Consider the following 27,251-nt stretch of genomic DNA (forward strand, 5'->3'; position numbering starts at 1 on the left):
TGGAGTTTGACATAAACCATGACTCCAGCTTGAGTTGGGATTTTGTAACAGAGAGATTCTAGTGCATGGTAACATGTGATTATAGGTTCATTTAAGGTAAACCTTATTACTAATTGGGTGTCCATGGCATGCTATGCTAGGTGTTAACCATGGTCTATGAGGTGCATAAAATGATTTAGAGAAATCATTTATGGTAAGAAAGAGTTCTGATAATATTAAGAGTTGATATCATGTCTCATTGTCAATTAGTGATGAGCCTAGTAAGTCACACACATACACAAGTTATCACCTATTTAAATATGATTTAATTAATTAATTAAAGAGTTTAATTGATTAATTAAATAGTTTTGGATTGCAATTAAATTGCAAAGTCCCTAGCATGACTTGAAACAAAATCTAGATTATTAGATGTGTAGTATAAATTAAATTTATATTTAAAGTGTTTAAATATGAATTTAATTAATGAGAAATTAATTAATAGAGATTAATTAATTAATTTATATTTGACATAAATTAATTAGAAGAAGAAAAATAATTATTTTGGGTTAAGAACTCAAAATTAAGACATAGGGGCATTTTGGTCATTTCACAGTGTGACACGTGGCACCATGAGATGGTGACACATGGGATTACACATAAGCTTGCCAAATGTTTTTTTTAATCATGTAAGATGATTAAAATCAAGATTAAATATAGGTTTGACACTTAGCACAATGTGATTGGGTCACTTAAACCTAGAGCTAATCAAAGGGTGACATGTGGCAAGGGTTTAATGTGTTAACCTAGCTATTTAAGTGTTGTTATGAAAAGAAAAATAACCAGCAGCCACTCCTCTCCTTTGTCACGCCACTTTGAGGCTTTTTATGTATTCTTCTTCATCTCTCATCAATTCAAAGAGATTAGCCATCAATCTCTTGAATTAAGAACACTAGAAATTGTTTCTAGTGTCCTGTTTACATCTCTAATCTCTTAAAAGGCATAACTTGATTTTCTAATTAATAGAAAAAGCTTTAGAAGCTGTTCAAGGGCTGCCATAGGTGTTCTTAGTGTGGACAAGCTAGAGGGACAACATCTGGTGTCCTGAAGACGAATCTCAAAGGCGCAGACATGCTGCAGTGCATTAAGAGGTTAGTGTAATCGTTCTTGATTTAATCTAGGGTTCTAAAATTAATCTGATTAATTTTAAAAATCTTAAATGGCAAATACAGATCCAAAAACATATTAAAAGAGTTTTAATATTTTTTTTATCATTGAAATCAAATAGATAAAAATAAATCTTTCATGATGCATGTGACCCTAGGTGAAAATTTTTGAATTCAATGGTATAAACTTGTGTTTTTCACGCTTCCGTTCCTTCACTTTCTCTTTCCAGTATTGCCACTAGAACTCTGATCCATGGGCTTCCCACTTTTCTCTTTTCTGTCTTCTCTTTCTCTGGTGCCCCATCTGATTCAATCCTTTCTAGCTCCAGTGCTTGAGATATGATTTCTGAGAAGTTATTATGCCAAAATCCAACCACTTGCATTCTCAAACTGGGCTTCAAACTGGCTTCAAACCTTTTGCATCTTTCTCTACTAGTGGCGAGTAGACTCCCGGCATAGTCACTCAGGTGGGAAAATTACCTTTCATACTTAGGCGAGAAGTCTTTTATTGTGGGTATGTCACACAGATCTGGCTTAGCATGCCTAGTATCCACCACATGTGCTAGGTAGGTTTCACAGCCTTTTCTCATCAGTTTTCTTGCAACTGTGGCTGAGATGACCCCAACAACTGTGATCTCATTACCCTCAGGAGTTTTCAAAGAAATCCTCTTCAGTTTACAATCAACCATTGCCTGATGACATGACAACCAGTCCATTCCTAAAATCACGTCAAACTCATGGAAAGGTAACTCAATTAGGTCTACCAAGAATTCATACCCCTGAATCCTTAACTAGCAATCCTTGTACACTTTGTTCACCACTACACTGTGGCCTAACAGATTAGTGACCAGGATGTCCTGGTCACTCTCCCCTACTAGTATCCCCCTTTCTACGGGTAGGTTGATGCAGATGTATGAATGAGTGGATCCTGGATCCACCAATGCATGCACAGATGTATTGTAGAGGGAGAACGTACCCCTAATGACGTCGGGGGCATCTTGCTCGTCTTGAGCTCTCATGGCATAGGCTCTGGCAGGTGGTCTGCCCTCAGGTCTCTCTGCTGGCTCAGATGCAAGCCTCTGTGATGGTCCCACTGCCTCAGATTTGCCAGATTTCCTACCCCTTTGTGGTGCAGGAGTAGGTCTATCTGCTTGTGTTGGAGTAGCTGTAGTAGTTCTGCGTGGACAGTTCCTCAACTGATGCTCTGTCGACCCACACCTTAAGCAGGCACCAGTCACTCTCCAACACTCCCCCTTATGCCACTTCAGGCAATGTGGACATGTAGAAGATGCTGGGGCTGGTCCCTTGAACCCGTCCCTAGAGAGCTGCCCACAGATGGTGTGGACTGACCTCTCCTAGGGGTGAACTGTGGCCTGGGCCCTTGAGACTGACCCTGACCTTGAGGTTGACCTGAACTCTATGCAGGTGGACCTTTGAACCTTTTTCCTGGTGTAGGAGATGAGCTAGACTGACCCGAGCCCCTCTTCTGCTGTATCTCTCTTCTAGTCTGCTCACTTATTCTAACCTTTTCAACTTTTAATACAGCTTCCACTAACTTGGTGAAGTCTGTGATTCCCAAGGCAGTAATGATGATCTTTATGTTGTCATTTAATCCCTCTTCAAATCTTTTACATCTCTCGGCTTCATTAGGGACTATCTCCCTTCCATAACGACTCAGTCTGACAAATTCTTTTTCACACTCTGCCACTGTCAGCTGTCTCTGCCTCAAATTAATGAACTCTCTTCTTCTCTCTTCCAGGTATACACTACCCATATATTTCTTCTTGAATTCTGAGAAGAAGAAGTCCCCAGTTATTACTTCTGGCTGTACTTCACTGGACACCGTATCCCACCATTCATATGCATCATCTTGCAAAAGATATATAGTGGCTTATAGGTTTTGCTCTGGAGTGCAGTGGAGTTGCTTTAAAACCCTTCCTGTTCTGTTTAACCAATTTTCGACTGTAAGAGAATCATCTTCTCTCTTGCCAAAGAAATCCACTACTCTAAATTTTCTCAGTCTTTCCAGGTGTGATTTGTATTATAGAGGTGGTGGTGGCATTACCCCAGTTATTTGTCTGAATAATTCGGCCATTTGCTGGAACATGGCCTGTGGAGGCTGAGTAGGCTCTGCTTGAGTTGGCAGAGCAGGTTCTCCCCTACCCCCAGTCTCAGCTGCTGCAGGTGGAGCATGACTCTCCACTTCCACCTCAACTGCCCTCTGAGATGAAGGGTCCATATCTTATTTAACAAAGACAATAGATCTGCATTAGTATCACCTCGACTCTTACAAATGAAATGCATAATACGGACTCAACCTAGGCCTAGAAACGCCTAAACCGTGCTCTGATACCACTAAATGAGACACCCCTTACCCGTCTACAGTGTAGCAGAGCAAGATATGCCATGCAGTGTACCGGAACACCCTATTTTAATTCAATCATTTTTTTATTCTTCCTAATTTATTTTTTTCATAGTTATGAAGTACAATTTATGAAATATAATTTATTTAAGTCATTTATTGAAATTATAATTTATTTAAGGTTTCGAAAATTTTATAGAAAATCAGGTAGAGTACTGGCAAAAAATGGAGAAAACAGTTCTTCGGAACCTGTGAAAAACACTTCCAATAATCATTTCCAATCATTCTCAAACTCCAATAACCATTAACATGGTCTCAACATTAGCAATCATTTCAAGTTCTCAACGTTAATCCACAGTTTCATTCAAACTCAAAATCAACTAAAATTTCATGAAGATAGTCTCAAATTATATTAATTAACAAAATTCTTGAAATATGTACATCAACATATGATTACATAAATTTACTAATTTACATGAGTTCATAATTTACAAATCACAAACTCCTACCTATTACAAAATGCAAAAACATAATTTCAAAAGGGACCTAAAGGTCCTACCACTGATGCATTGTAGAGAGAGATGACTTTGACGCTAGTCAGATCTGTGACCTCACCTAGTCTGTGGTCTGCTGGGCTCTCTGTCTGTCTCTCCAGAACCTACGCCTGGCAAAAGCGACGTGCTAAGCAATAATGCTTAGTGGTTCCAATAATAAAATAAAAAGAACTAAAAAAAAAAAAAATATGCAGTGAGTGTATTGATGTCTCATGCAGACAAGTTTTTGATAATTATTGGTAGTCTTATTTATTTGGTACTTGTTATATTCATTATTTCATTAAATTTATCAAACTTCATTTTTGGTTGCCCAAGTAACCTATACTGGATAACTGAACTAGATAAATGGGTGAACTGGCACTGGGTATCAAGTACCTCGGGCCGTCACACCATCGGTCACATATGTGTCTCCCGGTGTGCAACAGAACAGCTAATAAGCTGTAATAACATTAGGCACAAGGCCAAGTCCCAACATAATGTTACAATGGCTAAAAGCCATGAATTCACAAAATGGCATAATGTCATATGTAGTACTGCTAATTGAACCCTATTGGCATGCCAACCTATCCAAACCAATCTTACTAGGTGTACTAGGGCATGTTATACTTTTAAACTTTACAATTCTTGAAATTTAAGTTTATGTGTTATTATTCATTTAATTGGTCAACTAAAATGTTGACTTTTGCATGGACAATAGGTACATTGGTTCTAATACTCTCAACATACCACATTTTGCATTCTAAAGTTGTTGGTATTGGTTGCAATACCATTTCTAAGCTTAGTGTTAATTATTCACAATTTTTAGATTTCAAGCCTTATGTTTATTGTTCTATTGGTTATTTGTACAGTAGGAATTTAGCAAAGTTGTCTTCATAAAAGTTGTTCCTTATTATGTCGAATTACATTTCCTTTTTTTAATAACTCCATTTGGAGTTTTGTAGCTCAAATTATAGCCTAAACACCATAACTGGCTGGATTGGACAGAATCCAAAATTCTGGGCAAAACTGGTTCTGCCAGATTTGGTAACCTAAGTTTGGTTGGCAATTTGACTAGGTTATGCTCAGAATTTGGATTTGTGTTCTTCATGAGAGTTGTAGGTCCATGTCTCAGATTTGTACTGGTAAAATTTCAGGTCAATTGGACCTTTCTACACTGAGTTATCACCAAATGAATAAATACTATTCATTTGATCATTTTGCCTAGGCAGAATGCAAGTCACCCGGATTAGGGCAATTTTTAGGCCAATTTGGTTTGGTTTTCTGGGCAGGGTTTATTCACCAAAGTTGTGCCATTATGTGTCTAGTTTCATGCCCAATTTGCCTTGTACCAATTGAACCTATACAACTCTATTTATGGCTGCCCAAACCAGCTGGACTCATGGTCAATCCTGCAGGTCAGCCAAGGTAGCTTACCAATCTCAAATACCAAGCCACAACTCTCTTTATTTCCTCATCATACACAGCCAAATGGTCACCAATTGACCATTTAAACTTTCAGTCACCAACACATGAACAAAATTTAAGTTTTATGCCTCAAACCCTAACTCCAACAACTAAAATTTTCATACACATACAATCCATAGTTTACAACACTAACATCATGTTCAATGGCAGCCATACACAAAATTTTTAGAATAAATTGGCACTAACCTTGACTTAGGCACTTTCCAAGGCTTAAAAACTTCACTTTCTTCCTTTCAAATTGCTGCCCAAAGCTTGCTCTAGTGCTTGGGATAATTTTTAATGAAGGCAAATTAGGGTTTTGAGGTGGTTTAAGTTGGGAATTGAAGCTTTGATAAGCTTTCAATGGTGGTTTGGGTGTGGAAGAGGAAACGGCTGGAAACGGGGAAGGAGATGAATCTGATTGCTTTTATTTATATTTTTCTCAGTTATCCCTTTTAAATAGGCTAGCTTAATTGTGATTGGTGGGGAAAGGATTGATGACATCATGTGATGTCAAAATTGTCATTTAATCTCATTTTCTTTCTTTTTCTTCTCTACTCATTTTCAATTTAATTTTTAGCAATGTTTATTCATATTTTGTGTCATAATAATTATTTACTTAACTAGACAAGTTGGCAAAAAATCATCTCTGAAGATGAAATGACCAAAATGCCCTCTGTTTGGCTTAACAGACTAAAATTGTCTATACTGATTAAAAAAATTTTCTAAGCATTTTCTTGGTATTCTAATGCAATAGAAACCTCAATCACCCTTCTCTGGAGTCCCAAAAATAATTTTATGAATTTTCCACCAGGTCTAAGGCTCCTAGTTGCGAGAACCGCAACTTCCTACTAGGTTACTCATCGCTTAGGCATCGGCTCATTTAACTTGGTTGTATTTTATTTCTAAATTTTTTTCTAAATTTTTCTTATTAATATTTGAGTTAATTATGGTTCCTCACTTTAGTTTAAATATTTTTCCGGACGTTCTAACTGTCTAGAGCGACAGTGGTCACCGGAATAGTAGAATGTCTGGAGTTGCTACAGGGAGGGTGTTACAACTCTTCCCCTTTAATTTAAAATTTGTCCTCGAAATTTACCTTATGCAAACAGTTGAGGGAACTGTTGCCTCGTCGTCTCTTCACTTTCCCAAGTTGCCTCCTCGGTGTTGTGGTGCCTCCAAAGCACTTTCACCATTGGAATCTACTTATTTCTCAACTCTTTCACTTCCCGAGCCAAGATCCATATGGGTTCTTCTTCATATGTCAAATCCAGTTGTACTTCAATTTCTCCCATGGAGATGACATGTGAAGGATCTGAGCAGTATCTTCTTAGCATAGATACGTAGAGCACATTGTGGATCTTGTCTAGCTCTGGTGGTAAAGCTAGCCTGTAGGCCACTGGACCCACACGTTCAATGACTTCATATGGACCAATGAACCTAGGGCTTAACTTACCTTTTCTTCCAAACCTTAGTACCTTCTTCCACGGTGACACCTTGAGGAACACTTTGTCACCAACAGCATATTCTATTTCTTTTCTCTTCAGGTCGGCATACGATTTTTATCTATCTGAGGCAACCTTCAGATTGGCTTTGATTAGTTTTACTTTCTCCTCAGTCTATTTCACCAGGTTTGGCCCTACCAATTTATCTTCACCCAATTCAGTCCAGCACACTGGAGTTCTACATTTCCTCCCATATAGTACTTCATACGGGGCCATTTGGATGCTACCTTGGTAGCTATTGTTGTATGCAAATTCTGCCAGTGGGAGGTATCTATCCCAACTTCCCTTAAATTCAATGACACAACTCCTCAGCATATCCTCAAGGACCTGACATATATTTCACATTATTATTACCATTTCAGTTCAATATGTGTATTAGTTCAATTGGTTTCAATTGTTTACCTGGATTAGTCTTTCTGATTGCACATCCGTCTGAGGATGGAAAGCTGTGCTAAAGTGTAGTTGTGTACCCAAGGACTCATGCAACTTCTTCCAAAATCTCGATGTAAACCTTGGGTCTCGATCAGATATGATGGAAAGTGGAATTCCATGCAGTCTAAATATCTCACTGATATGCAATTCTGCTAACTTCTCCAATGAGTAGTCAGTCCTTACTGGCAGAAAGTGTGCTGACTTTATCAATCTATCTACTATCACCCATACTGCATCATGCTTCTTCTGGGTGAGAGGTAGACCACTTACAAAATCCATGGTGACCCGATCCCATTTCCATTCTGGTATGCGTATAGGCTGTAGCAAACCCGATGGAACTTGATGTTCTGCCTTAACTTGCTGACATGTCAAGCAATTAGTCACATAGTCAGCTATGTCCTTCTTCATGCCAGGCCACCAATACTGAAGTTTTAGATCATGATACATTTTTGTACTTCCTGGGTGCATCGCATAAACACTAGTGTGTGCCTCTTTCAGAATCTTGGCTTTCAATTCCCCATCATCTGGTACACATAATCGTCCTTTGTAGTACAGACACCCATCTGCTTTCATCTCATAGTCAGTTGCTTTCCCTTTTGAGATTTCACTCATAATAGTCATTAATTTCTCATCTACCTTTTGCCTATCTAAAATCTGCTGTAGCAGGTTTGGCCTCACTTGTAACTCAGCCAAAATAGGTCCATCTCGAGCCATGGATAGATGGGCATTCAATGATCTCAAAGCTGTGATGGATTTTCTGCTCAAAGCATCTGCAACTACATTTGCCTTTCCAGGATAGTAGTCAATTGCACAATCATAGTCCTTCAGGAACTCAATCCATCGCCTCTGTCTAAGATTGAGCTCCTTCTGGGTTGGCAAGTATTTCAGACTATTGTGGTCTATGTAAATGTAGCACTTTTCACCATACAAGTAGTGCCTCTATATCTTCAGTGCGAAGATAATTGCTGCAAGTTCTAGATAATGGGTAGGGTAATTCTGTTCATGTGGCCTTAGCTGCCTGGAAGCATAAGCGACCACCTTCCCCTCTTGCATCAATACACACCCTAACCCATTATGAGAGGCATCACTGTAGACCACAAAGTCCTTTCACGACATTGTGTTATCATCTGTGTCTCTGTCAATATAGCTTTCAACTTCTCAAAACTAGCCTGACACTTGTCATTCCAGTCAAATCTAACATTCTTGTGTAATAACTTGGTCATTGGAGCAGCTATTAATGAAAATCCCTTCACAAATCTTCTATAGTACCCAGCTAGCCCCAAGAAACTTCTGACCTCAGTTGTATTTCTGGGAGGCTTCTATTCCATCACTGCTTCTATTTTTTTGGGATCCACCCTAATCCCATCAGCTGACACTATGTGTCCAAGGAATGTAATCTCATTCAACCATAAGTCACACTTGGACAACTTAGCATACAGCTTTTTTTCTCTCAAGGTTTGCAGAACAATCCTCAAATGCTCATCATGTTCTTAACTGGTGGTGGAATACACCAAAATATCAACATTAAAGACCACTATGAACCGATCTAGGTAAGGATGAAAGATACAGTTCGTAAGGTCCATGAATGTTGCTGGTGCATTTGTTAGGCTAAAGGGCATAACCAGAAAGTCATAATGCCCATACTGGGTCCTGAATACAATCTTTGGCACATCTGCATCCTTCACCCTCAACTGATGATACCCTGATCTGAGATCAATTTTGGAAAATACTCCTGCTCCCTTCAACTGATCAAACAGATCATCAATTCTAGGCAATGGATATTTGTTCCTCACTGTCACTTTGTTCAACTGCCGGTAATCGATGCACAACCTCAAAGTCCCATCCTTCTTTTTCACAAATAGCACTGAAGCTCCGCATGGTGACACACTGGAGCATATGAACCCCTTATCCAGTAACTCCTGTAACTAGATTTTCAGTTCTTTCAATTCTGTGGGATCCATCCTATAAGGAGCAATAGAGATTGGTGTTGTACCCGGCAGTATCTCAATAGCAAATTCGACTTCCCTTTCTGGTGGCAAGCCAAGCAATTCTTCAAGGAACACATCTGGGAAGTCTTTTACTGTGGGTATGTCACACAGATCTGGCTTAGCTTGCCTAGTATCTGTAACACCCCTATGTTTGGTAGTGTGTTCTACTATTTTGGTGACTAGTGTTATCCGGATAGCTAGGATGCCTAGAACTACACTTAGATATGGATGAAGAGACATAAAATAACGAAATACAAGAAAAGAAAATGCAAGAAAGAAAAAGGAAAAATAATAGCAATGAAATGTAACCAAGTTAAACTAGTCAAGAACCCTAGCGATGGGTGACCTCACCGTGAAGTTGAGGCGTGGACCGTTGACTAGCCCTGGATTGCGGGGAACCCTGAAAAATATTTTTAGGACTTACATTAATGTCTATTGAAGTATAAATATCATTAGAAATAACAAAGAAAAATTAATTAATTAGTACAAAGAAAAACGGGAAATCGAAAAAAAGACAAAACTTGGTGTTAACAAAAAATCGAGAGTACAACCCGAATAGGGGCATTGTGGTCAATTGACACCCTGAGTTTCCTTTTGACCTAAATGTCCATTAAAAATAAATGGCAATAAAGTTTGAAAATGCCATAAAAAATGAAAATATTATGTGTTGTATGAATAAGATGTAACACCCCTATGTTCGGTAGTGCGTTCTACTATTCCTGTGATCAGTGTTATCCGGACTGCGAGGATGCCTAGAACTACACTTCGTTATGAGTGAGGAGACATAAAATAATGAAATACAAGAAAAGAGAATACAAGAAAAACAAAGAAAAAATAATAGCAAAGAAATATAACCAAGTTAAGCGAGCCGAGAACCCTAAAGATGGGTGACCGCACCGGGAAGTCACGGCGTGGACCGTTCACTAGCCCTGGACCGCAGGAAACCCTGGAAAATATTTTTAGGACTTAAAAAGACATCAATTGAAGTATAAATATCATTAGAAATATCAAATAAAAATTAAATAATTAGTACAAAGAAAAGTGAGAAATCAAAAAACGGACAAAATCCGGTGTTACCGAAAAATCGGGAATGCAACCCGAACAGGGGCATTGTGGTCATTTGACACCCCTAGTTGTCTTTTGACCTAAATTTCCATTAAAAATAAATAATATTACACTTGGAAAATATAATTAAAAATTAAATTAGTGGTACCTAATGTAAATAGCAAAAATGGAGTGTAAATTGAGTAATTATCACTTTAAACATATAATATCATTATTTATGGTGAGTGGAGCATTATGGAATATAATATAATCATTAAGTGGACAAAGTAGGCAGCACTTTAAACCTTCATCTTCAACCTCATGTCTTCACCATGACCAAAGTGAAGATTTCCTCCCAAAGAAACTCCATGGCCGCGCCATGCATGGAGCTCAAGTTCTCCATGATCAAGCCTTGATTTCTTGCAAGAGTCTTCATGAAAAATGATCCTCACACCATGGGCAGTAGATAGGCAGTAAGAAAGGAAAGTTTTTGTGGAGTTTTGAAGAATTTCCAAAGTGGTAAGTTTGTGTTTTTTATTATTGTTTAATTAAAGTTTGTAAGGATGTTATGGGTGTTTGATTTATGGAGAGATTTTTGAGGTTTGATGTTTAAAGGGGGAAGTGTACTTTTGGCAGCCATGGAAACACCTTGAAGACAGTTTATTTTTGCTTGTAAATGGTGGATTAAAGGATTGATTAAATGTTTATGTGTGTAAGAAATTATTTGGGAGATATATGCTTAGTATATGTGAATATGTATTGAAATTTGAATGCTTGGAAATTATGGGAATATAATGCACGAATCTGCAGCCTGGTTGGGTGAACCATAAGGATGTTATTTCATGTTTCGATTATGGAATATTAATGTTGAATTGTGATAGTGGTTATGGCAATTTGAGTGTATGTATGATGGTGTGAGGTTGGACATGTAAAAGTGTTATGGTTAGGTGATTGAATTGTTGTAAATTGGGTTTGAAAAATTCTGTACTAAATGGTGCACATTGAATGTAATTGTAAGCTGCCAAAATGACCTATAATATGTTGTGAATTATGTTTAGGTTATGGTACAACCAGAATTGGCTTGAATGTTGAGTTTGGTAAGTGTTAAAAGTGATCCTTAATGTGTATGAAGGAAATGCAATAAGGCAGTTTGTGTTTTGAGCCTAGAACTTTAAGTGTGTGGCTCCAATTGGTATGAGACCAATTGGAGGTGAAACTAGGCACAAAATGTGCCAACTTTCATGAAGAAAGCTTGCCAAAATTCTGCTTGCAAGGTAGCTTGAAAAATGACCAAATCCGGATTAAGTGCAAATAAGGCCTGGAAATTGACCATTTGGGCAGCAGTTAGTGTTTAGGCCATAACTCACTCAAAACAGGTCCAATTGACCTGAAATTTTGACCATGAATATTTAAGACCCATATCTACAAGTCTTATGAAGACCACAAAACCCATAAATGACCATAAGCAAGTCAAACAGCTTGCACAAGTTCGGATCCAAAAACTGGCCGAACCAAAATTGACCTAAAATGACATAAAGTGACTAATTTTGATGCATTTTGACCAGCAATAGTAAAATGACCATAACTTGGTCTACATAACTCAGAATGGCCTGAAATTTTTCCCCGCGTGCAATAAGACATAGATCTACAAGTTTTTAGTTTTGACCAAAACCCGAAAACTGAGGGAACTAGGTTGTCCGACTAGGTCAAACTAGTATCCTGGAATCCAGCAAATTGCAAGAAAATGCAATATACAAGGAAATGAATTTGGTAACATGTACCAACCCTAAAAGACTATTGAATGTGACAAATTAGTAACATTAAAACCTAATTTACCTAGAACGCATTTAGGGTCAACATATTAGGTTGACTAAGCAAATAATAAAATTCAGTGAATTAATTATCGAGCATTATCGTTAGAGACAGTTTAAATGAGTACTGAAACACTTCAAATTGTGTCTCTCAGTTAGCAAAGACTCAGGAAAAGGGAAGGAAACACTGAGTCAAGACCAGGAGACAGTTATTAGAGGTTTGTGCACAACAGCTAATTCTTTTGAATTTTTCAATTGAAATGAATTATGACTATTTGTACATTATTGTTTTAAATTGTGGAAATGCGTTTGAATGAATATTTAATTCTTGAAAATCATTGTAAATGGTTTGAAACTGTGAAAAATTGTTTGAATGATATTGATGGATACTTATTGATTGAAAAGCATTGGAAATGATTTGAAACCACAGCTATCATGTATGTTGATTGTATTCCTCGCTAGCTTCTCTAGTGGGATGAATTGAATTCCCTCTCTGGCTGAAGTGTTGAGGTGAGTGCCTGTTGAGGACGAATCGAATGAGTACTCATATTTTTGCTAGCTAGCTATGTTATTCCTCATTAGTCATTGACTTTTGGGACGAATTGAATACCTCATTAGCCATCGGCTTTTGGGACGAATTGAACTTTGGAACATGATTAAGCTGTGTGTGGTTTATTGATATGTATTGTGAAATTATGAAATGGAGTTTAAATTCTTATTGACATTCACTGTCTTTTGAATTTAACCGTGATTTGACTTATTGAAATTTATTGTAATATTGATAAATAGAGTTTAAAGTCTTATTGACATTCACTGTCTTTTAAATTTAACTATGTTTTGATTACTGAGATTTATTGTGATATTGTGTTAAATTCCTTCTGACATTCATTGTCTTGAATTTAACTATGATTTTACATATCCATCATTTAAATGATTTATGAATTATGATTTAAAGTTGTATTTGGTTAATGTTGTGCACCACTGAGACATTGTCTCAGCGATAGCTTTTTATTGCTGTCGCAGGTAGACAGACGGACAGGGCAGCAGACTAGGCTGCTAGTACATTCAGCGAGAGATTATCGGGTATATTGAGTATACCACATTTTGCATTTTGTACTGTAATGTATGTATACTGCTAGTACATTTTGCAACACCAGCCCCTGTAGTATCGCAGTTTCCTGCTCAGTTCGCTCAGCAGATGGCTGCAACGTTCCAACAAATGGCTAGTAATATGCCTACTCAAGTCCCAATACAGACACCAATGGTACAACCACAGTCTCCTACTAGGCCGTATGACAAATTGATGAAATATGGGGCTACAGAGTTCAAGGGGACACTAGATCCTCTAGAGGCTGAACAGTGGTTAGAGAGGATGGATAGGGTATTCAAGAAGCTACATTGTACAGAGGAGCTCAGATTTGAATACTCGAGATCTTTGCTCTGGGGATGCTTATGGATCGTGGAAAATCATTCCCACGATGCAGTAGAACCTACAGTGCTAACATGGAATGACTTTCTCAGGGAATTCAGACAAAAATATGTCCCTGATGCTTATGTAGACCAGAAGCTACAAGAGTTCCTAAGTCTGAAACAGGGAAGTAGATGAGTGGCTGAGTATGAAAGAGAATTTTCCTGCCTGAGCCATTATGCAGTAAGTTTACTTGCTACCAGCAGGGAAAGATGCAAGAGGTTTGAAACTGGCTTGAAGCCCAGTATCAGATTACAAGTAGTCAGATTCAAACACACTAACTTCTCAGAACTTGTTTCTCAAGCCCTAGAGTTGGAAAGAATTGAGTCTGAAGCAGCTCCTAAGAAAAAGAAATCAGAGAAGATAGAGAAAGAGGAAAAATCAGTAGAACAGAGTTCCAGTGGTCCTACTGGAAGGACGAAGAATCATGGGGGACATGGCAGAGGTGGCAAGAAGTCTGGTAGGGGAAGATATTCAGGACAGAAGCCTCCTCTATCTGGTCAGCAAAGTACCAGAGGTTCCTACCCTCCCCGCCAATGTGAAACTTGTGGAAGAAATCATGGTGGGATATGCTATAAGGCTATTGGAGTCTGTTATAACTGTGAAGGCATAGGACACTTTGCCAAGGACTGCACCAGTAGTCGCAGAGTTGGACCACCTCCTACTACTGTAGAAGGGTCAGTTCAAAGCCCTGTCACCAGAAGTTCACAACCACCCAGCAGAGGTAGAGGCAGAGGTAGAGGTGGCCCAGCAGGTAGCCAAGGCACAGTAAAACATTTAGAGCAAGACAGTGCTCCAGTCAGAGTCTATGCAATGAGACAGAGAGAAGAGGCCGAGACATCTGATGTTGTGGCTAGTACCTTCTCAACTTTTAATCAAGATGTGTTTGTGTTATTTGATCCGAGTTCTACCCATTCTTATGTGAGTGCTAGCATCATTGATTGCATTGCTGTTCCATGTACAAAAATGGACTTTGAGGTGCTAGTAACAAGTCCACTAGGACAGGAGATCAGGGTTAATAGAATGTATAGAGATTGTCCTTTGGTGATCCAAGGACACACTTTTCTGTCTGATTTCATTGAAATGCCCTTCAGAGATTATGATATCATCTTGGGCATGGATTGGTTAGCTAGGGATCATGCCATGATTGACTGTAGGCTGAAAACAACCACTTTTGGTCTCCCTCAGTACAGTAATGTGGTAATACATGGGGAGAGGCAGTTATTGCCATCAAACATCATCTCGGCTGCACTAGCTAGAAAAATGATCAGAAAGGGGTGTGAAGCATACTTGGCACATGTGGTAGACACCCAAGTGGGGAGTCTAGCATTGAAAGACATCCCTACAGTATATGACTTTCCAAATGTGTTTCCTGATGAATTGCCAGGATTACCTCCGAAAAGAGTAGTGCAGTTTGAAATTAATGTTATGCCTGTTGTGGATCCAATTTCCATAACACCATACAGAATGGCACCAGTAGAGTTGAAGGAGTTGAAGATACAGTTGCAAGAACTACTTGAAAAGGGCTTCATCCGCCCTATGTGTCACCTTGAGGAGCACCAATGTTGTTTGTTAAGAAGAAGGATGGTACTCTCCGCTTATGTATAGATTACCGGTAGTTGAATAAGGTGACAATAAAGAACAGATATCCATTGCATAGCATTGGTGATCTGTTTGATCAGTTGAAGGGTGCAGCTGTATTTTCCAAAATTGATTTGCGATCTGGTTATTATCAGTTGAAGGTGCAAGAGCAGAGTATTCCAAAAACTACTTTCAAAACTCGGTATGGCCACCATGAGTTTCTAGTAATGCCATTCGGGTTAACAAATGCTCCAGCTGCTTTTATGGATCTGATGAACTCTTTCTTCAGACCATATCTCGACCAATTTGTGGTGGTGTTTATTGATGACATTTTGATATATTCGAGGAATGCAGAGGAGCATGATAGACATCTGCGGATTGTACTACAGACTTTAAGGGAGAAACAGCTATACGCCAAATTATAGAAGTTTGAATTTTGGCTGAAAGAAATCTCCTTTTTGGGACATGTTGTGTCAGCGAAAGGGATCAAGGTAGATTCCAGCAAGGTAAAAGCTATCCTTAATTGGAAGTCGCCCAGGAACATCACAGAAATTCACAGTTTTCTGGGTTTAGCTGGATATTACCGTCGGTTTGTGAAGGGGTTTTCTATGTTATCTTCTCCACTGACCAAACTGCTTCGGAAAGATGTAAAATTTCAGTGGACAGATAAATGCCAGCAAAGTTTTGATGAGTTGAAGAGGTGTTTGACTGAAGCTCCAGTCCTCACTTTACCTACTCCGGGTAAAGAATACACAGTTTATAGTGATGCTTCTCACAATGGGTTAGGCTGTGTACTAATGCAAGATCGGAATGTCATTGCTAATGCATCACGCCAGCTGAAACCGCATGAGAGGAACTACCCAACACATGATCTGGAACTAGTAGCTATTGTTCTTACTCTGAAGATCTAGAGACACTATTTGTATGGGGTGAAATGCTACATTTACACAGATCATAAGAGCTTGAAGTACTTAGGCACCCAGAAGGAATTGAATTTGAGGCAGAGGAGATGGTTAGAACTCATTAAAGATTATGATTGCTTAATAGACTATCAGCCAGGGAAAGCAAATGTGGTGGTTGACGCCTTAAGTTGCAAGACTATGGCAAGTCTCAGAGTTTCTCCTTTATCCATGGTATATGAATTGAAAGTACAGCATGGCAGTTTAGAGATTGATGATGAGGGACAGACAGTAGTTGCATGGCATGTACAGCCAGTGTTGATTGATCTGATCAAAATGGCTGCTCAGAGTGATGATAAATATCAGAAGCTATTGAAAGAAGTCCAGCAAGGCAAAAAACCTGAATTCTCTGTGAGAGATGATGGTTTATTGCTATATCAGGGCAGCATGTGCGTTCCTAGTGATGTGGAATTGAGACAAATCATTATGAAGGAAGCACATGAGTCTCCTTTTGCTATGCACCCTGGTGGAACTAAAATGTATAGAGGGCTGAAAGAGCATTACTGGTGGATGGGTATGAAGAGAGATATAGCTAAGTTTGTTTCCAAATGCCTAACTTGTCAGCAAGTAAAGGCAGAACATCAAGTTCCAGCTGGTTTGTTACATCCTTTACCAGTACCATAGTGGAAATGGGAACGGATAACTATGGATTTTGTTACAGGACTTCCAAGGACACAGAGCAGTCATGATGCAGTATGGGTTATAGTTGACAGATTGACCAAGTCTGCTCACTTTTTACCAGTTTGGATGGATTATAGTCTGGAAAGATTGGCCAAATTGTACATATATGAGATTGTAAAATTGCATGGAGTGCCAGTATCAATTGTGTCTGACAGAGATCCTAGGTTCACTTCTAGACTCTGGGGTAGTCTTCAGAGAGCCCTAGGAACTATATTGAACTTCAGCACAACATTTCACCCACAGACAGATGGCCAGTCTGAGAGGGTTATTCAGATATTGGAGGATATGCTACGGGCTTGTGTGATTGAGTTTAAAGGTAGTTGGGATACACACTTGCCTTTGATTGAGTTTGCTTATAACAACAGCTACCAATCAAGCATTGGGATGCCTCCATATGAAGCTTTGTATGGCAAAAAGTGCAGAACTCCCTTATATTGGGATGAAGTAGGTGAAAGGAAGATTATTGGGCCAGAAATTGTTCAGCAGACAAAGGAAAAGAACAGATTGATCAGAGATAGACTCAAGGCTGCATCAGACCATCAGAAGTTCTATGTTGATCTGAAGAGAAGAGATATTGAATATGCAGTAGGTGATAAAGTATTCCTCAAAGTTTCTCCTTGGAAAAGGATTATGAGATTTGGCAGAAAGGGGAAACTAAGTCCTTGTTTCATCGAACCATATGAGATTCTGGAAAGAGTGGGTCCTTTGGCATATCGGTTGGCATTACCTCCAGAGCTAGCAAGGATACACAGTGTCTTCCATGTGTCCATGTTAAGGAGGTACAGATCTGACCCATCTCATGTATGAAGGAACGGAAGCGTGAAAAACACAAGTTTATACCATTGAATTCAAAAAATTTTCACCTAGGGTCATATGCATCATGCAAGATTTATTTTTATCTATTTGATTTCAATGATAAACAACATATTAAAACTCTTTTAATATGTTTTTAGATCTGTATTTGCCATTTAAGATTTTAAAATTAATCAGATTAATTTTAGAACCCTAGATTAAATCAAGAACGATTACACTAACCTCTTGATGCAATCGCATGTGTCTGCGCCTTTGAGATTCATCTTCAGGACACCAGATGTTGTCCCTCTAGCTTGTCCACACCAAGAACACCTATGGCAGCCCTTGAACAGCTTCTAAAGCCTTTTCTATTAATTAGAAATTCAAGTTCTGCCTTTTAAGAGATTAGAGATGTAAACAGGACACTAGAAACAATTTCTAGTGTTCTTAATTCAAGAGATTGATGGCTAATCTCTTTGAATTGATGAGAGATGAAGAAGAATAGAGGGAGGGCTGCAAAATGGCGTGACCAAGGAGTGTAGCTGCTGGTTGTATTTTATTTTCTCATAACAACACTTAAATAGCTAGGTTAACACATTAAACCCTTGCCACATGTCACCCTTTGATTAGCTCTAGGTTTAAGTGACCCAATCACATTGTGCCAAGTGTCAAACCTATATGTAATCTTGATTTTAATCATCTTACATGATTAAAAAATCATTTGGCAAACTTATGTGTTATGCCATGTGTCACCATCTCATGGTGCCACCTGTCACACTGCAAAATGACCAAAATGCCCCTGTGTCTTAATTTTGAGTTCTCAACCCAAAATAATTATTTTTCTTCTTCTAATTAATTTATATCAAATATAAATTAATTAATTAATGTCTATTAATTAATTTCTCATTAATTAAATTCATATTTAAACACTTTAAATATAAATTTAACCTATATTATACATCCAACAATCTAGATTTGGTTTCAAGTCATGCTAGGGACTTTGCAAACTAATTGCAAACCAAACCTATTTAATTAATCAATTAAACTCTTTCATTAATTAATTAAATCATATTTAATTAGGTGATAACTTGTGTATGTGTGTGACTTACTAGGCTCATCACTAATTGGCAATGAGACATGAAATCAACTCTTAATATCATCAGAACTCTTTCTTACCATAAATGATTTCTCTAAATCATTTTATGAACCTCATAGACCATGGTTAACACCTAGCATAGCATGCCATGGCTACCTAATTAGAAATAAGATTTACCTTAAATGAACCTATAATCATATGTTACCATGCACTAGAATCTCTCTGTTACAAAATCCCAACTCAAGCTAGAGTCATGGTTTATGTCAAACTCCATTTGCTATGAATATTATGTTTTCTTTTAATTCCAGTTCTTGATTAAAAAGATTTTCTCATCAGAAACTCTTTTCTAAATAAATCTATCTGTCCTGGCCAGGAACTTGAAACATCAAGAACAATTAAATAACCATAGGATTTTATCTCTATTTACTTAGAGGAACAGATTCCATCTTGATCAACACCTACCTCCATATATAACTAGTAGGAGCCAACACATGCCCATATACCCATACACAGTACAAGTATGAAAGCAGTATCAAACTCAAACTACCTACATACAAGATAACAGTGCTATCTCAGGTCTAAAGATTATATGCACTGATATGATTTATGACAAAACATTGACAAGAGTAAACTCCATGTGCTTGTCATAAGTGTCACTGGTTCGGCCTACTTATCATTTATAAGTGCCTATCATGTTTGTTATATGGCATGAGACTCACCATTCCATCTTATTTATATCTCATATAAATAACTTGGGAACAAACATGAATACAATCTTTCTGGATAAGTCATGTCCTTATTATGAAGTATCCTCGATTGTGAACCTATTTATGATACTTCGTGCTAGAAATATTGTCACTCATATTCTTAACAACTTAAGAATAATATTTCTAACAAAATATCAATGGACCTTTTCTATTACACATAAATATATTATGTAAACGGAAAAGTGGAAATGCCTTTTATTAATAAAAATATGTACAAGATACATACTAAATGGTATGCTCTAGGGCATGCTACTAACAATCTCCCACTAGCACTAGAGCCATTCATTACAATATCTTAGACCTATCTTCTCAAGATGTCGGTCTAACTAAGTCTGTGACATAGGCTTAGTGAATGGATCACCGGATTTTCACCGATGCTATTTTCTGCATGGCTACATCGCCGCCCAACTATTTCTCCGATAATGTGATAGCGCCTTTCTATGTGTTTGGATTTACGGTGAGACCTTGGTTCCTTAGCTCAGATGATCGCTCCATTATTGTCACGGTGTAGTGGAACTGGCGACTCAATGGAAGGAACTACTGTAAGTTCTGTCACGAACTTCTTTATCCAAAGCGACTTCCTTTGCGATCTCGATGCAGAATATACTCACCTCGTAGTGAAATCTGCGATCGTGCTCGCTTGGAACTCTTCCAACTGACTGCACCTCCATTACAAATGAACACATATCCAGAGGTAGACTTTCTATCATCGATATCTGATCGGAAATCAGAATCAGTATAACCATCCAATTGCAAGTCTCCACCTCCATAAATCAAGAATAAATCCTTAGTTATTCTCAAGTACTTAAGAATATTCTTGACAGCTATCCAATGTTCCAAACCTGGATTGGATTGATACCTGCTAGTCAAACTAACAGCATATGCGATATCCGGCCTAGTACACAACATTGCATACATTAAACTTCCAATAGCCGAAACATATGGAATCCTGGCCATCTTATCTCTTTCTTCAGGTGTCTTTGGAGACATCTCTTTAGAAAGATGGATACCATGTCTCACTGGTAACAATCCTCTCTTAGAATAAAGCATGTTAAACCTGTTTAACACCTTTTCCAAGTGTAGACTTTGGGATAAACCAATTATTCTTTTCGCTCTATCTCTATAAATGCGAATTCCAAGAATATAGGTTGCCTCCCCTAAGTCTTTCATGGAGAATGTATTTGACAACCATACCTTTATAGTAGTCAACATACCTGTGTCATTACCCATCAACAGTATGTCATCCACATATAAAACAAGGAAAGTGATAGCACTGTCACTAACCTTCTTATATACACATGGCTCATCCTCATTTTTGATAAAACCAAAGGATTTAATGGCTTCATCAAAACGGATGTTCCAACTCCTCGAAGCTTGTTTCAACCCATAATTGGATCGCTTTAGCTTGCATACCTTGGAACCATCTTGGGATTCAAATCCCCTAGGTTATTCCATGAAAATGTTTTCTTCAATGTATCCATTGAGAAAAGCTGTTTTGACATCCATCTGCTAAATCTCATAATCATAGTATGCAGCTATTGCTAATAAAATCCTAATTGATTCAAGCATGGTAACAGGCGAGAAAGTCTCCTCATAGTCGATTCCTTGCCTTTAGCGAAACCCTTTTGCTACTAGCCTTGCCTTATAGGTCTCTACCTTTCCATCAGAACCAATTTTCTTCTTGAAAACCCATTTGTTCCCTATAGGTATAATACCTTCAGGTGGGTCAACAAGATCCCAAACTTGATTCTTATACATGGAATCAATCTCGGATTTCATAGCATCAATCCATTTTGAAGAGTCTATATCTGATATAGCTTCTTCATAGGTAAGTGGATCATCTACATGATCTACTTCTTCATGAGTAGACAACTCTTGTTCTTCTTCATGAAGAAAACCATATCTCACTGGTGGGTGAGATACCCTAGTTGTTCTACGAGGAATAGCTGTAGATGTTTCATCAACGGGTATTGGTTGACTAGATGGATCTATATCCATCTGATCTGTTGGTTGGTCAGAATTCTCCAATTCTAACTCTATTTGCCTTCCTTTGCCTCCTTCTTGAACAAACTGTTGTTCAAGAAATGTGGCATCTCTACTTATCACAACCTTTTGTGAAGTAGGCAAATAAAAATAATATCCAAAACTATCTTTTGGATATCGAACAAATCGACCTTTTTCTGATCTGGTCTCCAATTTATCAGTGTTCAGCTTTTTGATATAAGCTGGACAACCCCAAATCTTAACATGCTTAAGACTTGGTTTTCTTCCATGTCATATCTCATAAGGTGTGGAAGAAACTGATTTTGATGGAATCCTATTCAGAATATACAAAGCTGACTCTAATGCAAATCCCCAAAAGAAGATTGGCATATCAGTATAGCTCATCATACTATGTACCATATCCAATAGGGTGCGATTTCTCCTTTCAGATACACCATTCAGCTGTGCCGTTCCTGGAGGAGTCAGCTGAGAAACAATGTCATGCTCTCTCAAGTATTCATCAAATTCAGTACTCAAATATTCACCTCCACGATCTGATCGAAGAGCTTTAATATTCTTTCCTGTTTGATTTTCTACTTCAGATTTAAATTCTTTAAACTTTTTCAAAAGATTCATGTTTGCATTGCATCAAATACAAATACCCAAACCTTGATTTATCATCAGTAAAGGTAATAAAATAATGAAAACCCCCTCTAGCCATTTCTTTAAATGGACCACATACATCACTATGTATTAGCTCCAAAATATTTTCAGCTCTTAGCCCTTTTCAAACAAAGGGTAATCTAGTCATTTTGCCCTGAAGGCAAGATTCACAAGTTAGAGTAGGCTCAGAGCCCAGTGAGGATAAAATCCCCATTTTCTCCAATTTTGTAATCCTATCTTCTGCAATATGACATCATCTTAAGTGCCAAATATATTTTGAACTTGAGTTGGTTTTCACCATGGCATTGCATTCTTTTAGATTACTTGCATTCAATTTGTGTTTGTCATTATTATCCAAATAATAAAGACCATCATTCATATAACCCGAACCAACATATTTATTTCCAAAATAAATATTGTAAACATCATCAGTGAACTGAAATTCATAGCCATTTCTAGTCAAACTAGATATAGAAATGATGTTCTTAAAAGCATCAGGTACAAATAAAATATTGTCCAAACACAAAACATGTCCAAACATGTAAAAAGATTTAGATCCTATGGCTAAAGCTTCAACAGTAGAGCTATTGCCAATCCGGACTCTAATATCTTGAGAACGCAAGGTGCTACTGTTTGCTAGTTCCTGCATATCATTAGAAATGTGAGAACTGGCACCAGTATCTAAAACCCAAGCTGTAGATGAACTATGAGTATCATCAGAATCTAAATAACAAGATATGGACATACCTTCCGAAGGTGTATCCTTCTTGTCCTTCAGAGAAGCAAGATACTCTGGGCAGTTCCTTTTCCAATGCCCATCCTTTTGGCAGTGGAAACACTTTCCTTTGCCTCCATCAGCTTTAGTCTTCCTTTTCTGTTTAGCTATTTTCTTAGAAGGACCAGGAATCTGAGGTTTCTTTTTCTTATTACCCTTCTTCTTGTTGGACTTTCCAGCAGAAGAAGATGCAACCAAAGCTACCTCTTTCCCTTTATTGCCTGGCATATTCTTTTGGGCAATAACCAGCATGTTGAGTAAACCAGCTAAAATGCATTCCTGTTTAGTCATATGGAAATTTGTCACAAAATTCCCAAAAGACTCAGGAAGGGACTGAAGGATCAAATCCATCTGTAGTTGGAAATCCATGTTGAAGTCAAGATGTTCCAACTGCTCAATCAGCCGAATCATCTTGTGGACATGATCCCCAACATTCTGTCCCTCAGACATGCTCATACGAAATAGCAGTCTAGATATCTCATACCTAGCATTCCTGCTGTGCTCACCATACAACTCTTGTAGGTGAAGGAGGATCATACTCGCACTCTGCATGTTCTCATGTTGCTTCTGTAACTCATTACTCATGGAAGCAAGCATGTAACACTTAGCTCTCATATCATGCTCCTTCCAGTTGTCCAAAGTTTCATGCTCCTTTTGTGTAGCCTCTGGAGGTAAGGGACCAGGAACATTTGAATCTAGAACATATCCTATATGTTCAAGGTTCAGGACAAGTTTCCAATTTCTTAGCCAATCAGACAGATTAGGTCCTGTCAACCTATTGTGATCAAGTATGCTTGCAAGGAAATTGGATGGTGGTGGTTGTTTTGTGCTCATTTTTATCAGAAAATTAACTGTAGAAAATAACCAGATTAATTAGTAAATGTATCATGTAATTAACCAAAATGATTATGGTCTTTTAATCAAATTGGTCCTCCCACTAACTTAGCGAATCCTACACTTCCAAAGTAGGAAACGGAAATCCTAGTTGGATGGATTTCTAGTGGGTGATTAAATTCTTATAATTCTATTGATCATCCTCAGGTACATCCATTATTGGAATTACAATAAACTATAAGTGAGCAACTCCTTGCCCATCACATCTCATGTGAGGTTCAATCCTTTACCTAGCCCCTAATACTCAAAATCTCAGGTACATCCATTATTGACTTATCTTGCATTAGTTAAGTTGATCCCATTGAGCTAGTAATTATGTAAATAATTTTAATGTCCTCAGGTACATCCAATATTGGCCACCAAACCATTTACATATTTACAACATCTCATGCTTAACAATTATTCTTAAGAAAATCTCTTAAATTAATTGCATCTCATGCAACTATTTAAAATTTCTTAAAATAATTGCCCCAATGGAGGGCCTATGTTATAATTACTTTAATTATAGCATTTCCAACTTAATCATTTGTTTGGAAGATTTTATGGTCATCATAATTACTATTAAGGTCTCACTTTGCATATTATCCAATTAGCATGCATATATCATATAATAGCATACATTCACATACATCTCATGCATTCATGGATAAACAATAAATATGGTATGATCATGGACTTTCTAAGGGATTCAATTCTGAGCCACCAAGAATTGAATCAGGGCATTCCTAGGTACATTTCATTCATTCATTCATTTTGTAAGAGTTGCTGAAGGAGTACATAATCAACACTTGATCTTGAATTCCTCCCACCGGTCCCACTAATGCTCTTGACCTCCTTGAACTTCTTGCAATCCAATATTACATAGTAATCCTTGGCATACCAAGGCGAATTTACAAGAACTTAAATAAATGAAATTACAACCCAAAAATTATTACAAACTTAATAATACATGCCCAAAATAAATTAAAATAAATTAATTAATTTACAATCCCAAAGAAACATAAAAGAAACAAATCCAATCACATTGGTCTTTTATAGTCCATGATCATCCATCATGCATATCACTATTTAACAATTAAATAAAACATACTTACTTCAATTAAATTGAATATCTCATATTCAACTTAAAAATCCAGATTTGAATATGATTTCATTCAAACAAATTTAAAAATTCATATTTGAATCACATTCAAACAACTTCAAAAATTCAGATTTGAATCACATTCAAATATTTAAAAAAAAAATCAGATTTGAATCACATTCAAACATTTTTTAAAAAATCAGATCTGAATTTTATTCAATCAATTTTAAAAAAATCAGATTTAAATATGATTCAAACAACTTTAAAAATTCAGATTTGATTCACATTCAAACAACTTTTAAAATTCAGATTTGAATCACATTCAAACAATTTTTAAAATTCTGATTTGAATCATAATTTAATTGTGTGATTAAAAATCCTAATTAAACATTTTAATTAGTCATATGATGAACCTTTCATCATGCAACAATTGCAGAATTTAATAACAACCATGAGCACCATGATCTTCCCAAGCCATGCGCACCATGTTGGAGTTCATCAAGCATGCCGCCACACCTCTTAATCCAACCAGCAATGGTTCAATCATCTCATGATCAAATCACACAATTAAATCATATAATCAACAATCTAAATGGCAAATATAGTGGCTCTGGTACCAATTGAAGGAACGGAAGCGTGAAAAACACAAGTTTATACCATTGAATTCAAAAAATTTTCACCTAGGGTCACATGCATCATGCAAGATTTATTTTTATCTATTTTATTTCAATTATAAACAACATATTAAAACTCTTTTAATATGTTTTTGGATCTGTATTTGCCATTTAAGATTTTAAAATTAATCAGATTAATTTTAGAACCCTAGATTAAATCAAGAACGATTACACTAACCTCTTGATGCACTGCAGCGTGTCTGCGCCTTTAAGATTCGTCTTTAGGACACCAGATGTTGTCCCTCTAGCTTGTCCACACCAAGAACACCTATGGCAGCCCTTGAACAGCTTCTAAAGCCTTTTCTATTAATTAGAAATTCAAGTTCTGCCTTTTAAGAGATTAGAGATGTAAACAGGACACTAGAAACAATTTCTAGTGTTCTTAATTCAAGAGATTGATGGCTAGTCTCTTTGAATTGATGAGAGATGAAGAAGAATAGAGGGAGGGCTGCAAAATGGCATGACCAAGGAGTGTGGCTGCTAGTTGTATTTTATTTTCTCATAACAACACTTAAATAGCTAGGTTAACACATTAAACCCTTGCCACATGTCACCCTTTGATTAGCTCTAGGTTTAAGTGACCCAATCACATTGTGCCAAGTGTCAAACCTATATGTAATCTTGATTTTAATCATCTTACATGATTAAAAAAACATTTGGCAAGCTTATGTGTTATGCCATGTGTCACCATCTCATGGTGCCACGTGTCACACTATGAAATGACCAAAATGCCACTGTGTCTTAATTTTGAGTTCTTAACCCAAAATAATTATTTTTCTTCTTCTAATTAACTTATATAAAATATAAATAAATTAATTAATCTCTATTAATTAATTTCTCATCAATTAAATTGATATTTAAATACTTTAAATATAAATTTAATTTATACTACACATCCAATAATTTAGATTTGGTTTCAAGTCATGCTAGGGACCTTGCAATTTAATTGCAAACCAAACCTATTTAATTAATCAATTAAACTCTTTAATTAATTAATTAAATCATATTTAAATAGGTGATAACTTGTGTATGTGTGTGACTTACTAGGCTCATCACTAATTGGCAATGAGACATGATATCAACTCTTAATATCATCAGAACTCTTTCTTGCCATAAATGATTTCTCTAAATCATTTTATGAACCTCATAGACCATGGTTAACACCTAGCATAGTATGCCATGGCCACCCAATTAGTAATAAGGTTTACCTTAAATGAACCTATAATCATATGTTACCATGCACTAGAATCTCTCTGTTACAAAATCCCAACTCAAGCTGGAGTCATGTTTTATGTCAAACTCTATTTGCTATGAATATTATGTTCTCTTTTAATTCCAGTTCTTGATTAAAAAGATTTTCTCATTAGAAACTCTCTTCTGAATAAATCTATCTGTCCTGGCCAGGAACTTGAAACATCAAGAACAATTAAATGAACATAGGATTTTATCTCTATTTACTTAGAGGAACAGATTCCATCTTGATCAACACCTACCTCCATATATAACTAGTAGGAGCCAACACATGCCCATATACCCATACATAATACAAGTATGAA

This window comes from Hevea brasiliensis, chromosome 10 (assembly GCF_030052815.1).
Source record: "Hevea brasiliensis isolate MT/VB/25A 57/8 chromosome 10, ASM3005281v1, whole genome shotgun sequence".
In the NCBI taxonomy this organism is placed as follows: domain Eukaryota; kingdom Viridiplantae; phylum Streptophyta; class Magnoliopsida; order Malpighiales; family Euphorbiaceae; genus Hevea; species Hevea brasiliensis.